Raw genomic sequence first — 14,368 nt, 5'->3', positions numbered from 1 at the left:
ATGGGTAATTTTTCAGCATTGACAATTGCAAAACCTTTTGTTCCAACTTTTTCCCTCCTTCTGCCCACCCCCTCCCCCAGATGGCAGGTTGACCAATACATGTTAAATATGTTAAAGTATAAATTAAATACTATGTATATGTCCAAACCGTTATTTTGCTGTACAAAAAGAATCAGATTTTTAAATAGTGTGTAATTAACCTGTGAAGGAAATCCAAAATGCAGGCGGACAAAAATAGAGGGATTGGGAATTCTATGTAATGGTTCATATTCATCTCCCAGAGTTCTTTCACTGGGCGTAGCCGGTTCAGTTCATTACTGCTCTATTGGAACTGATTTGGTTCATCTCATTGTTGAAGAGGGCCACGGCCTTCAGAATTGATCATCATATAGTATTGTTGTTGAAGTTTATAATGATCTCCTGGTCCTGCTCATTTCACTCAGCATCAGTTCCTGTAAGTCTCTCCAGGCCTTTCTGAAATCATCCTCCTGGTCATTTCTTACAGAACAATAATATTCTCCAATTGATGGACATCCACTCAGTTTCCAGTTTCTGGCCACTACAAAAAGAGCTGCCACAAACATTCTTGCACATACAGGTCCCTTTCCCATCTTTAAAATCTCTTGGAGATATAAGCCCAGCAGAAACACTGCTGGATCAAAGGATATGCACAGTTTGATAACTTTTTGAGCATAGTTCCAAATCGTTCTCCAGAATGGTTGGATGTATTCACAATTCCACCAACAATGTATCAATGTCTCAGTTTTCCCACATCCCATCCAATATTCTGCATTACCTTTCCCTGCCATTCTAGCCAATCTGACAGGTATGTAGTGGGACATTCTCCTTCTCCTTCTCCTCTTCTTCATTGATTTTGGTGTTAGTTTTGGTGGCAGTGGGAGGAGGATTTATATATATATATATATATATATATATATATATATATATATATATACACATATATATGTATATATACATATATATATATGTATATATACATATACATACACATATATATATATTTGTATTTCTCTGAGTAATAATGACTTGGAGCATCTTTTCATATAGCAGCCTATAGTTTTCTACAAGTCTGACATTTATTTGAAAGAGCACAATCTCTAAGGTCTAAAAGAGGAAATTCTTCATTTAGCATTCTTTTTTTCAAGAATCAGAATAATACAGTATAACAGATGGCTTTTATTTATTAATTTTGGAGGGGAGTTGGGGTTAGTGAGAAAGATACTAATAATAAAGGAAGAAATGAAATAAAAAGAGAGGCATTGAATCATTAGAAATAAACAAAAAAGAGAAGTTCAGAAGGAAATCTGGATAAGGAGGGGAATGTTGGCACTACCATGTAAAGTTTGAAAAGGTTAAAATAATAGAAGAAAACGATTAAAATACAAAAATCTCCCTCATTTTTTTTCTAAACAGAGTAGCTCAAAGATCTTAATGCTGTTTAAAAACAGCACCAGGACTCTTGGGACACCTGGTACATGACAATTTCATTTTTGAAAGGAAAGAGCTTCAACAAGCAGGATCGAAAGAGGAAATGAGAAATGTTCTCATGCACTTCCTTTTGGTGTTGCCAAAATGCAAAGCCTTTGGGACTGCAAAACCTGAATTACAGAATCATAGAACTGGGAGGGGCTTCAGAGGCAAGCTGAATAGACAGAAAGAATCTCAGATCTAGAGCAGGAGGAAACTCAGAGGCCATTTAGTCCAATCCACCTGGGCTCAACAATCTTTTTTATGGCTTTTCTGAAAAGGGCTTTACTTGATAAGCTTCAGTAAAGGGACTTGGCTCTTACCCTCCCTTAGACAGGTTCTCTTTATTGGTTTTCTTAGGTCAGACTTGAAATCATTTTTTTCTCTATAAATTTACACCCATTTCTTGGCCATACCAGCTCAGTGCTGGCTGATGGATCAAGGAGAATGATTGCATTCCCTCTTGCCCAAGGCAGCCCTTCCAATATTTGTCTTCCCTTCTTCATATTAAACATCCCTAGTTGCTGAAACTGATCCTCCCATGGGACAATCTCCAAGCCTGTCAACATCCTCGCTCCTCCATCTGCTGAGGCAACTGTCCTCTCTGCCTTTGTGTTCTCATTCATCAAAGCACATACAAATTGCATTTTGAGCTGGTTTGTTATGGAACTGAAAAGAGGAAATGGGAGTTACCATAAAAGTTTAATTTCTGATTTTCCAGATGAGAAAAATAAGGATTAGGGAGCTTAAGGGACTTATAAATTTCTTCTCCTTCTTCTCTTTCTCCTCCTTCTTCTTCTCCTCCTCCTTCTCCTTTTTCTCCTTCTTCTTCTCCTCCTCCTTTTCCTTTTCCTTCTCCTTTTCTTGTTTTTCTTCTTGTTGTTCTTGTTTTCCTCCTTTTTTCCTTCTTTTTCTCCTTCTCCTTCTCTTCCTCTTCATTAATTTTGGTGTTAGTTTTGGTGGCAGTGGGAAGAGGGTTTTTTATATATCTATACATACAGCTACACACATTATACACACACACACACACACACACACACAATCAGTACACTATTAAAGTTCACAAAGTCAGCATTTTGTCTGGATTTCACATAACCAGTATCCTATCATTACACAGGCAGAAGTGATTCTCCTTTTGAAATAAAAACCATATTTTGGAACAAATCTTCTTTTCTGCTTTTCTCTGTGAATCTCTCTTCTACCTACGTGCCAAACTGATATTTTAAAAAAAAAACAGATCTCTTAACATTACTCCCTTATGCAAAATTCTTCAGCAGCTCGTTAGAGTCTCTCAGAGAGGTGTTCTTTATCTTGTGTAAAAGACACTCTTTTGGCAGTTTCCTCTGGATCCCATCTCAGAATCATATTATAAATTCACAAAATAAATCAGGTGATGGAACCCAAGATCGGAGCCCAAGGATTACAAAGGAAACTAAATCTATTGAAATATAGTGACCTAGATATGTACACATCTACGTGTACTATATATATGTATATGCATGCACGCACATACACACGCACACACACACATATATATAGTGATATGTATATGATTTTTTAGTTTATTTATTTTGCTGAGACAATGTGGTTTAGGTGACTTGCCCAGGGTCACAACAGCTAGGAGTGTTACGTGTCTGAGGCCAAATTTGAACTTGAGGACTGGTGTTCTATTCACTATGCCACCTAGCTGTCCCCATGTATGGGGTTTTTTAAAACATATTCACAGATCTGAAGTCAAAGACCCCAAGAATAACATATTAAGTCCTCTGCTTGACATTTCAAGCCCTTTCCAATGTTTCCCCCACAACTAACTTTTCTATGTCTTATATTTAATAGCTTACTTTCCTACTGCTTTCACTCCAGTGAAATGGTTTCCTAAACATGACATCTATATTCCACCCTAGAATCGGTAGACATAGTCCCCTATGGCTGCTATCCCCTCTTTCCTTAGTTTTGCTATTTAGAATTCCTAAATTGCATCAAAACCTTGTTGGCAGCCAGGGCAGACTAGGATCTAAGAACTTGCCTGATCCATCCAACTGATCCTCTTGACTTCTTGGTAGAACTTTCTGTTATTTTCCTTATATTGTGTTTTTATTTACCTGAGCACATGTTATTCATCCCCAGCAGCAAAATGGCAGCTCCTCCAAAGACAAACAAGCCTGAACTTCCTGGCCTATCAACGTACACTGTTCTTAGTAGGGACTTGATTATCAACTTTAACTGAGGTAGGTGCCTTTATATGAATTTTCTTCTCAAATCAATCTCCTGTTTTGCTTCAGATAGCAAACTGTTTCAGATCAAATTAGGGACAATTATTGAATATTTCTAATCCTCAGGAGGCATTTTTCTATGAGTTACTCTTTTGAACTATTAAGCGGTGGTCATTCTGCCTCTGCTAATGTTCATGCAATCCCTGCATAAATACTTTGAAATCTGGCTTTGTGAGCTAATGATTAAGTTGGAAAGATTTAGTCTACAGATTCAATTATGTTAAATATGGGGTAAACCATTGGAAAGTTTTTTTTTTTTTTTTTTTTTTTTTTTTATAAATTTTTTTTATTTAATAATTACATTATATTTACACTCATTTCTGTTCCGATTTTTTTTCCCCTCCCTCCCTCCACCCCCTCCCCTAGATGGCAAGCAGTCCTTTATATGTTGGATATGTTGCAGTATATCCTAGGTACAATATATGTTTGCAGAACCGAACAGTTCTCTTGTTGCGTAGGGAGAATTGGATTCAGAAGGTATAAATAATCCGGGAAGAGAAACAAAAATGCAGATAGTTCACATTCGTTTCCCAGTGTTCTTTCTTTGGGTGTAGCTGCTTTTGTCCGTCATTTATCAATTGAAACTCAGGTCTCTTTGTCAAAGAAATCCACTTCCATCAAAATATGTCCTCATACAATATCGTTGTCGAAGTGTATAATGATCTCCTGGTTCTGCTCATTTCACTTAGCATCAGTTCATGTAGGTCTCTCCAAGCCTCTCTGTATTCATCCTGCTGGTCATTTCTTACAGAACAATAATATTCCATAACATTCATATACCACAATTTACCCAGCCATTCTCCAATTGATGGGCATCCATTCATTTTCCAGTTTCTAGCCACTACAAACAGGGCTGCTACAAACATTTTGGCACATACAGGTCCCTTTCCCTTCTTTAGTATTTCTTTGGGATATAAGCCCAATAGAAACACTGCTGGATCAAAGGATATGCACATTTTGATAATTTTTTGGGCATAATTCCAGATTGCTCTCCAGAATGGTTGGATTCGTTCACAACTCCACCAACAATGCATTAGTGTCCCAGTTTTCCCGCATCCCCTCCAACATTCATCATTATTTTTTCCTGTCATCTTAGCCAATCTGACAGGTGTGTAGTGGTATCTCAGAGTTGTTTTAATTTGCATTTCTCTGATCAATAATGATTTGGAACACTCTTTCATATGAGTGGTAATAGTTTCAATCTCATCCTCTGAAAATTGTCTGTTCATATCCTTTGACCATTTATCAATTGGAGAATGGCTTGATTTCTTATAAATTTGAGTCAGTTCTCTATATATTTTGGAAATGAGGCCTTTATCAGAACCTTTAACTGTGAAAATGTTTTCCCAGTTTGTTGCTTCCCTTCTAATCTTGTTTGCATTAGTTTTATTTGTACAAAGGCTTTTTAATTTGATGTAATCGAAATTTTCTATTCTGTGATCAGTAATGGTCTCTAGTTCATCTTTGGTCACAAATTTCTTTCTCCTCCACAAGTCTGAGAGATAAACTATTCTATGTTCCTCTAATTTATTTATAGTCTCATTCTTTATGCCTAGGTCATAGACCCATTTTGATCTTATCTTGGTATATGGTGTTAAGTGTGGGTCCATGCCTAATTTCTGCCATACTAATTTCCAATTATCCCAGCAGTTTTTATCAAATAATGAATTCTTTTCCCAGAAGTTAGGGGCTTTGGGTTTGTCAAACACTAGATTGCTATAGTTGACTATTCTGTCTTGTGAGCCTAGCCTTTTCCACTGATCCACTAATCTATTTCTTAGCCAATACCAAATGGTTTTGGTGACTGCTGCTTTATAATATAATTTTAGATCAGGTACAGCTAGGCCACCTTCATTTGATTTTTTTTTCATTAATTCCCTTGAGATTCTCGACTTTTTATTGTTCCATATGAATTTTGTTGTTATTTTTTCTAGATCAATAAAATATTTTCTTGGAAGTCTGATTGGTATAGCACTAAATAAATAGATTAGTTTAGGGAGTATTGTCATCTTTATTATGTTCGCTCGGCCGATCCAAGAGCACTTAATATTTTTCCAATTATTTAAGTCTGACTTTATTTGTGTGGAGACTTTTTTATAATTTTGCTCATATAATTCCTGACTTTCCTTTGGTAGATAGATTCCCAAATATTTTATGGTATCAACAGTTATTCTGAATGGAATTTCTCTTTGTATCTCTTGCTGTTGGGTTTTGTTGGTGATGTATAAAAATGCTGAGGATTTATGGGGATTTATTTTGTAGCCAGCTACTTTGCTAAAATTATGAATTATTTCCAATAGCTTTTTGGTAGAATCTCTGGGGTTCTCTAGGTATACCATCATATCATCTGCAAAGAGTGATAGTTTGGTTTCCTCATTGCCTACTCTAATTCCTTTTATATCTTTCTCGACTCTTATTGCCGAGGCTAGTGTTTCTAATACGATATTAAATAATAATGGTGATAGTGGGCAACCTTGCTTCACTCCAGATCTTACTGGGAAAGGTTCCAGTTTTTCCCCATTGCATATGATGCTTACTGATGGTTTTAAATATATGCTCCTGACTATTTTAAGGAAAAGTCCATTTATTCCTATGCTCTCAAGTGTTTTTATTAGGAATGGATGTTGGATTTTATCAAATGCTTTTTCTGCATCTATTGAGATGATCATGTGGTTTTTGTTTGTTTGGTTATTGATATAGTCAATTATGTTAATAGTTTTCCTAATATTGAACCAGCCCTGCATTCCTGGTATAAATCCTACTTGGTCATAGTGTATTATCCTGGTGACAATTTTCTGTAATCTTTTTGCTAATATTTTATTTAAGATTTTAGCATCAATATTCATTAGGGAGATTGGTCTATAATTTTCTTTCTCTGTTTTCAGCCTACCTGGTTTAGGTATCAGTACCATATCTGTGTCATAAAAGGAGTTTGGTAGGACTCCTTCAATCCCTATTTTTTCAAATAGTTTATATAACATTGGAGTTAATTGTTCTTTAAATGTTTGGTAGAATTCACATGTAAATCCATCTGGTCCTGGGGATTTTTTCTTAGGGAGTTGATTGATAGTTTGTTCTATTTCTTTTTCTGAGATGGGACTGTTTAGGATATTTACTTCTTCCTCTGTTAGTTTGGGCAAGCTGTATTTTTGGAGGTATTTTTCTATTTCATTTAAGTTGTCGAATTTATTGGCATAAAGTTGGGCAAAGTAACTCCTAATTATTGCTCTAATTTCCTCTTCGTTAGTGGTGAGTTCTCCCTTTTCATTTTTAAGACTAACAATTTGATTTTCCTCTTTCCTTTTTTTAATCAGATTTACTAAGGGTTTGTCTATTTTGTTGGTTTTTTCATAGAACCAACTCTTAGTTTTATTAATCAATTCAATAGTTTTTTTACTTTCAATTTTATTGATCTCCCTTTACTTTTAGAATTTCAAGTTTAGTGTTTGACTGGGGGTTTTTAATTTGTTCCTTTTCTAGCATTTTTAATTGCAAACCCAATTCATTGACCTTCTCTTTCTCTATTTTATACAAATAGGCCTCTAGAGATATGAAATTTCCCCTTATTACCGCTTTGGCTGCATCCCATACATTTTGGTATGATGTCTCATTATTATCGTTTTCTTGGGTGAAGTTATTAATTATGTCTATGATTTGCTGTTTTACCCAATCATTCTTTAGTATGAGATTATTTAGTTTCCAATTATTTTTTGGTCTACTTCCCCCTGCTTTTTTGTTGAATGTAATTTTCATTGCATCGTGGTCTGAAAAGGATGCATTTACTATTTCTGCCTTACTACATTTGAGTTTGAGGTTTTTATGTCCTAATATATGGTCAATTTTTGTATAGGTTCCATGAACTGCTGAAAAGAAAGTGTATTCCTTTCTGTCTCCATTACATTTTCTCCAGAGATCTATCATATCTAGCTTTTCTAGTATTCTGTTTACCTCTTTGACTTCTTTCTTATTTATTTTCTGGTTTGATTTATCTAATTCTGAGAGTGCAAGGTTAAGATCTCCCACTATTATAGTTTTACTGTCTATTTCTTCTTGCAGCTCTCTTAGTTTCTCTTTTAAGAATTTAGATGCTACCCCACTTGGTGCATATATGTTTAATATAGATAGTGCTTCATTATCCATGCTACCCTTTAGCAAGATATAGTGTCCTTCCTTATCTCTTTTAATTAGGTCAATTTTTGCTTTAGCTTGATCTGAGATCAGGATGGCTACCCCTGCTTTTTTGACTTCACCTGAAGCATAGTAGATTTTGCTCCAACCTTTTACCTTTAACCTGCATGTATCTCCCCGCTTCAGGTGTGTTTCCTGTAAACAACATATTGTAGGATTCTGGCTTTTAATCCATTCTGCTAACCGCTTCCTCTTTATGGGGGAGTTTACCCCGTTCACGTTTATGGTTAGAATGACCAATTCTGTATTACTTGCCATCTTGTTAACCCCGGTTTATGCTTTCCTCCCTTCTTTCCCCTTTCCCCCCTTCCAAGTATTAAGCTTGTGAGCACCCTTGCTTCTCACAGCCCTCCCTTTTTAGTGTCCCTCCCCCCGCCTTAGAGTTCCTCCCCCTATCTTACCCCTTTCCCTCCCAGTTCCCGTATTCCCTTCCGCTTAGCTTATTCCTTCCCTTTCCACTTTTCCCTTCTCACTTTTCAATGAGATGGGAGAAGTTTCACCATAGATTGAATATGTCTTAAGATTTTTCACTTAAAGCCAATTCTGAAGGCAGTAAGATACCCACTATATTCATCCCCCTCCATTCTTTCTCTCAGATATAATAGGTTTCCTATGCCTCTTCATGAGATGTACTACCCCCACTTTACCCTTTTTCTGGTACAATGTCCTTTCCACATCAATTTCTAGAACAAGGTATACATGTATTCTTTATACATCTATATAGTCAAAATATAGTTCCCAAGATTAATCTTTACCTTTTTAGATTTCTCTTGAGTTCTATATTTGTAGATCAAACTTTTTGTTAAGTTCTGGTTTTTTCATCAGAAATAGATGAAATTCGCTTACTTCGTTGAATGTCCATCTTCTTCCCTGGAAAAAGATGCTCATTCTCGCTGGGTAAGTTATTTTTGGTTGCATACCAAGTTCCTTAGCCTTTCGGAATATCATATTCCAGGCCCTTCGATCTTTTAATGTGGATGCTGCCAGATCCTGGGTGATCCTTATTGTGGCTCCTTGATACTTGAATTGGGTTTTTCTAGCCGCTTGCAATATTTTTTCTTTCATCTGAGGGTTCTGGCATTTGGCCACTATATTCCTTGGTGTTTTGATTTTAGGATCCCTTTCAGTGGGTGATCGATGAATCCTTTCAATGTTTATTTTTTCCTCTGTTCCTATGACTTCTGGGCAGTTCTCTTTGATAATTTCCTGGAAGACAGTGTCCAGGCTCTTTTTTTCATCATGTTTTTCTGGGAGTCCAATGATTCTCAGATTGTCTCTCCTGGATCTGTTTTCCAGGTCTGTTGTCTTCCCCAGAAGGTATTTCACATTTTTCTCCATTGTTTGATTTTTTTGGATTTGCTTGACTGATTCTTCTTGTCTCCTCGAGTCATTCAATTCCACTTGTTCAATTCTGATTTTCAGTGAAGTATTCTCTTCACTCACTTTTTTAAAATCTTTCTCTAATTGTCCAATTGAGTTCTTTTGTTCTGTGGAATTTTTTTCCATTTCGCCAATTTTGTTTTTTAGAGAGCTGTTTTCTGTTTCCAGTTCACTAATCCTATTTTTCAAGGATTTTACTTCTTTATCCACTCTCTCTTTAACTTTCTCCAGGCTCTTTTGCCAAGCCTCCCTCTCCTTTTCCCAAGCCTCCCTCTCCTTTTGCCAAGCCTCACTCTGCTTTCCCCATTTTTCTTCTAGCTCCCTTGTGAGAGCCTTTTTAATCACTTCTATGAGGTTCATCTGTGCTGAGGAACAGATGATTTCCTCCTTTGGGGAATCACCTGGGGACTGCCTGTTTTTAGTCTCCTCAGGATTTAGAGTCTGCTCTCTATCTGTGTAGAAGCTGTCAAGGGTTAAAGTCCTCTTCAGCTTCTTGCTCATTCTGTCTATTAATCAGAGACAAACTACCAAAGAAAAACAGAAAAAACTGGAGTCTTTCTTTGGGGGGGGGGGGCTGGGTGTGTTATCGAGCTTCCTCTACAGACTGCAGGTGGCAGCAGTGAGGCACTAGCAGGACTGTGCTGCGCCTGCGCTCTGAGATCCCAAAGCGTGCTGAGTCACTGAGGGGGGGGAAGGGGGGGGGGCCAGGTCCTGAGAGACTCCAGCTGTTTGCGGTTGTGTTCTTCAGCCCCGGTGTTTTTAGCTTCTCTGCTGGGGTGTTGACTTGCTGCAGGTTCCAAACCTGTAGCGAAGCTCTCCCCGCAGAGACGGCTACGATCACTCCCCACCCCCTCTCAGCTCTGCTCCCGTGCTCTCACTGCCGCTGCCCGCCGCCTGCGCCCGATCTAAAACCGCCCCAGCCCTCCAGTAAAGACAGACCTTTCTTGGCGGATCTCAAGGATGGCTTCTCTTGGTAACTATTTGTGGGTTTTTTTCAGTCAAGCATTGATTCAGAGGCTTGTAATGAAGTGGATAGTGAGAGAAAGCGCGGAGCTTATGCAACTGTGAGCCTCCTCTCCGCCATCTTAACCGGAAGTCTCTTGGAAAGTTTTGTACAAATTTATTTTGCTCCAGTTTTCTGATCTTCTCTTCATAAAGAATCATTTTTTTAGAAATGTAATTCTGTTTGAAATTGTGATTATGACAATTATATTATATTATGAGATAAACATGTTAATGTTTTATTTAAAGCTCATCTATTTAAATGTTACTCAAGAGGATTTCCAGAAGACCCACAGAAAGAGAGAATGTTTCCATTGGAGATTTGATTATTTTATCATTTAACAAAAACAGGACCTTTTTCTTCCTTAAAATGTTGATGTAATGATCTGGGATTTTAACTTCTAATAATGAGTAGCAAATACATAATCATAAATATAGTGCTGAAGTCTATATTTCTGTATAATTTATATGCATGCGTTTTGTTTACAGAACACTTGAGTATATAGAAAGAGAATTATTACTCAGTATCTCTTTTGTTAATTTTAGTACTTCCTTCAAAAAATTATGAGTCATTTCCTTTGTCTGGGTATTGATGACTGGTGCAAAAGTCCAGGCTGCGTTGCTGAGGTCACACAGGTCTGCTTCAAACACGAAACCGTTTCCACTTTCAGACTTTGAACTAACTCAAATTACTTCATTTATGATGACAAATGAGAGGGTGATATAGATATAACTCCAAAAAAAAAGACATTTTACTCCCATTTCTCCAACTCAATCAACGGGAAGACTTGAGTATTTTGTGTTAATTCACAATTCCTCCTCAACCATGCAATTGAGATAAACTCAACCAGACCCATGCATTTTACATAAAATCTAGAGTTTTTGTCTAGTACAAGATAGGGGAGAGATGGCTAGACTGTGTTTGTTCTGGAAAAACAAAACAAAACAGAGAGATTGGTCTATTTTTAATGGATTATAAGTTCATAAAAGTTCAAAAATGAGAGAAAGACTGGGAAGAAGCTGTGGGGATCTTATACTTCTTTTGAAAAGTCATGGTATCCAGGAATAGAGATGTGAGAGTGTCCCCAAGTTACATAATTATTCAATCTCATTTTGAGGACCGTGTTCATTTCTGGGTGCCATGGTTTAAGAAAGGCATCTGATAAGCTGGAGACTGATCAGAAAGCTGGGAAGGCCTGGAGGTCATATCAAAGAGGGATTGGTTGAAGGGACTGGATAATTTGGAGGAGAAAAGGGGAGATGGTCATTCCAATTATGTGGAAGAGGGATCTCTTTCCATTTTGCTTCAGGTGGAAAAAAACATGATAGTAGCTGCAAAGGGACAAATTTAGGTCTTATGTATTAAAAAATTAGGCAGCTAGGTGATAGGGGAATAGGATATTGAGCCTGACAACTGGAAGACCTGAGTCCAAATACAGTGTATTTGACACTTATTAACCGTGTAACTTTGGACAAGTCACTTACCCCGTTTGCCTCAGTTTTCTCATTTGTAAAATAAGACAGGAAAGGAAATGGCAAATCATTCCAATGTCTCTGGCAAGAAAACTCCAGATGGGATCATGAAGAGATGGATATGACTGCAATGATTCAATGACAATAAATAGAAAGAAATTCCTAAAAATTCAGCTATCTGAAAGGGAAAGGGTTAGTATTAATTCCCTCTCATTGGAGGTGTTTACTTGGAAGTTCAAAGACTATATATTGGGAATGTCACAGTGGAGCTCCTTTTTCAGACATATATTAGACCTGATGATGACCAGTGAGGTCATTTCTAATTTTTAATTCTGTGATACAACATAATGCAAGGAAAAAACATAATATAGTAAAATCTAGGTGGTTGAGATTATAGAGTACTGCCCCTAAAGTCAGACTTTAAATGTATACTAACTACGTAACCCTAGAAAATCCCTTCTCTGCTGACTGCCTCCATGTAAAACTATAAATGAAGATAATGATAACATTTTACCACCCCCCCCCAATCCAGGATTGTTGTGAGGCTCAAATAAGATATTTTTAAAGTGATTAAAAAAATAAAGTGCCATATAAAATTATTATTATGGCTATTTTTATTTGTTGTAGGAGTGGTAGTAGTTGTAATAGGAGTAAGGCAAGTTAATGGATTTCAAGAACAATTCCAATGTTATTAGACTAAGACTGGAAGAAGGTATAAAATGGCACCTATTTTTCACAGAGCCATTGCCATCATTCAAGCTTCCCCACTTCTGACCTGCCTTATAGTGAAGACTTCTGAAAAGAGCTGCCTGCTTTAATTCTCTCCTCATTCAAATCCAATAATCACACATCCACCAATGGGATCTGGTAAAATGCACTTATGATAGTATCATGTCCTTTCTCAATAAACATATCTTTCCATTACCGCCAAGATCAAACATCAACTCCTCTTTTGTCTTGAAACATCTTCCACAACCTGGATCGAACCTACTTTTCCAGCCTCATTATATTCCTGCTCCTGCTCCTACAGGTTCACACACTTTTCATGCTCAACATCCAAGCAAATTGCTCTTCTTACTGGTCCTCATGTCTTCAGGCCTTTGCATTGGCTGGCCTCTGCCTGAAACATGCCTCCTCCTGCATCTCATAGACTTCTCTTCCTTTAAGCCACAGCTCAAGCTTCACCTTCAACCTGAAAACATACTTGATCCCTCACTGGCTGATTCCCTCTCTCCCACCCTGCCTGTTACTCAGCTTTTGTGCATCTATTCTCTATATGAATAACAATAATAATGGTAATAATAATAATAGAATAACAATAGTAATAATAATAGTGGCTAGTATTTATAGAATGCTTTAAGACATATCCAAAGTGCTTGACACATGTGATTTCATTAGATTCTCTGTGAAAATCTAACCTCACTTTACATATGAGGCAACTGAGGCTATGATAGTATTTAAAATAGGATTCATATTCAAATCTTCCTGATTCTAACTGCTCTATTATGCAACTTAAAAAAAAAGGAATAGGAATGCCTTCATGCTGTTTTTGCATTCCCTGCACTCAGCTCAATACCCGACACATGCTATTAATCAATAAATATTAAGTATCTAATACGTGCTATATGATAAAGAATTATTTTTTCATTGATTAGGTATATTTGGGTAAGACTCATCTATCTCATTGAACATGAAAATACAAATCTTTATTTTTTTTTTTGCAATTGAAGAAAATGTTGGGATGTCAGCTTATCTTCTGTAGTTTTATTGACACTCTAGTAGCAAATAGTGGTGACAGGTATGATCTGTATCTCATCCTATTCCTTAAAAAAAACACTATAATTTCCATTTAAGTCTCTATATTTTAAGAGCTTTTCATCCCATGTATTTCAGAGGTTATAAATAGAACGGCTGCACCTATTTAAAATGTTGTTCTTAAGTTTTCATGGGTCAGTGTTATGTCTGGGAAATTGTGAACAACAGTTTGGTCTGTAATAATGGTCTAGTTTTAGAAGAGTTTATTTATTGAATTCTCGAGGATATTTTCAGGCATGTATTTTTAGCTTGGGAATTTGTCATTGATTAATTTATGAATGCTAGAGAGCTTCTAGTCATGTGATCATGCCTTTCTGAATTTGTGATAGGTGTCAAAATGTTATAACTTTCAGTTTCTACTATTTCCTTGAAAAAATATGCATTATTATTATTTTTATTATCTCATTATTCCCTTAATTCAGATAGAAATGGTCCTGGTACAAGTTGTTCCCTTGTCCTTCTTATATCCATGTATATATATGGATACATTCATACGTATACATATATGTATACACACAGATGTGTTTACATATATCCATGTACACATATGCACAATGAGGCCTTAGTATATACTTAGCTACCTAAAGAGCCACTTCTATGTGGAAGATAGGAGGAGACCCATTTTTCAGAGATTGTAGGACTTGGAATAAATGTATTTTCTTTGTGTTGGTCTACCATGAGTCTGAAGGTAGCTTTTCCCATTGGCTGCATAGAAAGAGCTGTTGGTCTTTTAAAAATGGTCTTACACA

The 14,368-nt window shown here is 36.7% G+C and overlaps 1 long non-coding RNA gene across 1 annotated transcript; it reads left to right on the top strand.

Moving 5' to 3' along the window:
- The first annotated feature begins 3,091 nt into the window (after positions 1–3,091).
- On the top strand, positions 3,092–12,742 carry LOC127564237 (uncharacterized). Its single transcript, XR_007954215.1, has 2 exons — positions 3,092–3,716; positions 12,544–12,742. It is a non-coding gene; the product is annotated as an uncharacterized LOC127564237 (long non-coding RNA).
- The last annotated feature ends 1,626 nt before the right edge of the window (positions 12,743–14,368 follow it).

The sequence above is a fragment of the Antechinus flavipes genome, chromosome 5 (genome assembly GCF_016432865.1).
Source record: "Antechinus flavipes isolate AdamAnt ecotype Samford, QLD, Australia chromosome 5, AdamAnt_v2, whole genome shotgun sequence".
Lineage (NCBI taxonomy): Eukaryota > Metazoa > Chordata > Mammalia > Dasyuromorphia > Dasyuridae > Antechinus > Antechinus flavipes.
Note: the sequence above shows the minus strand (reverse complement) of the source record. Positions and strands in the feature narration are given on the sequence as shown.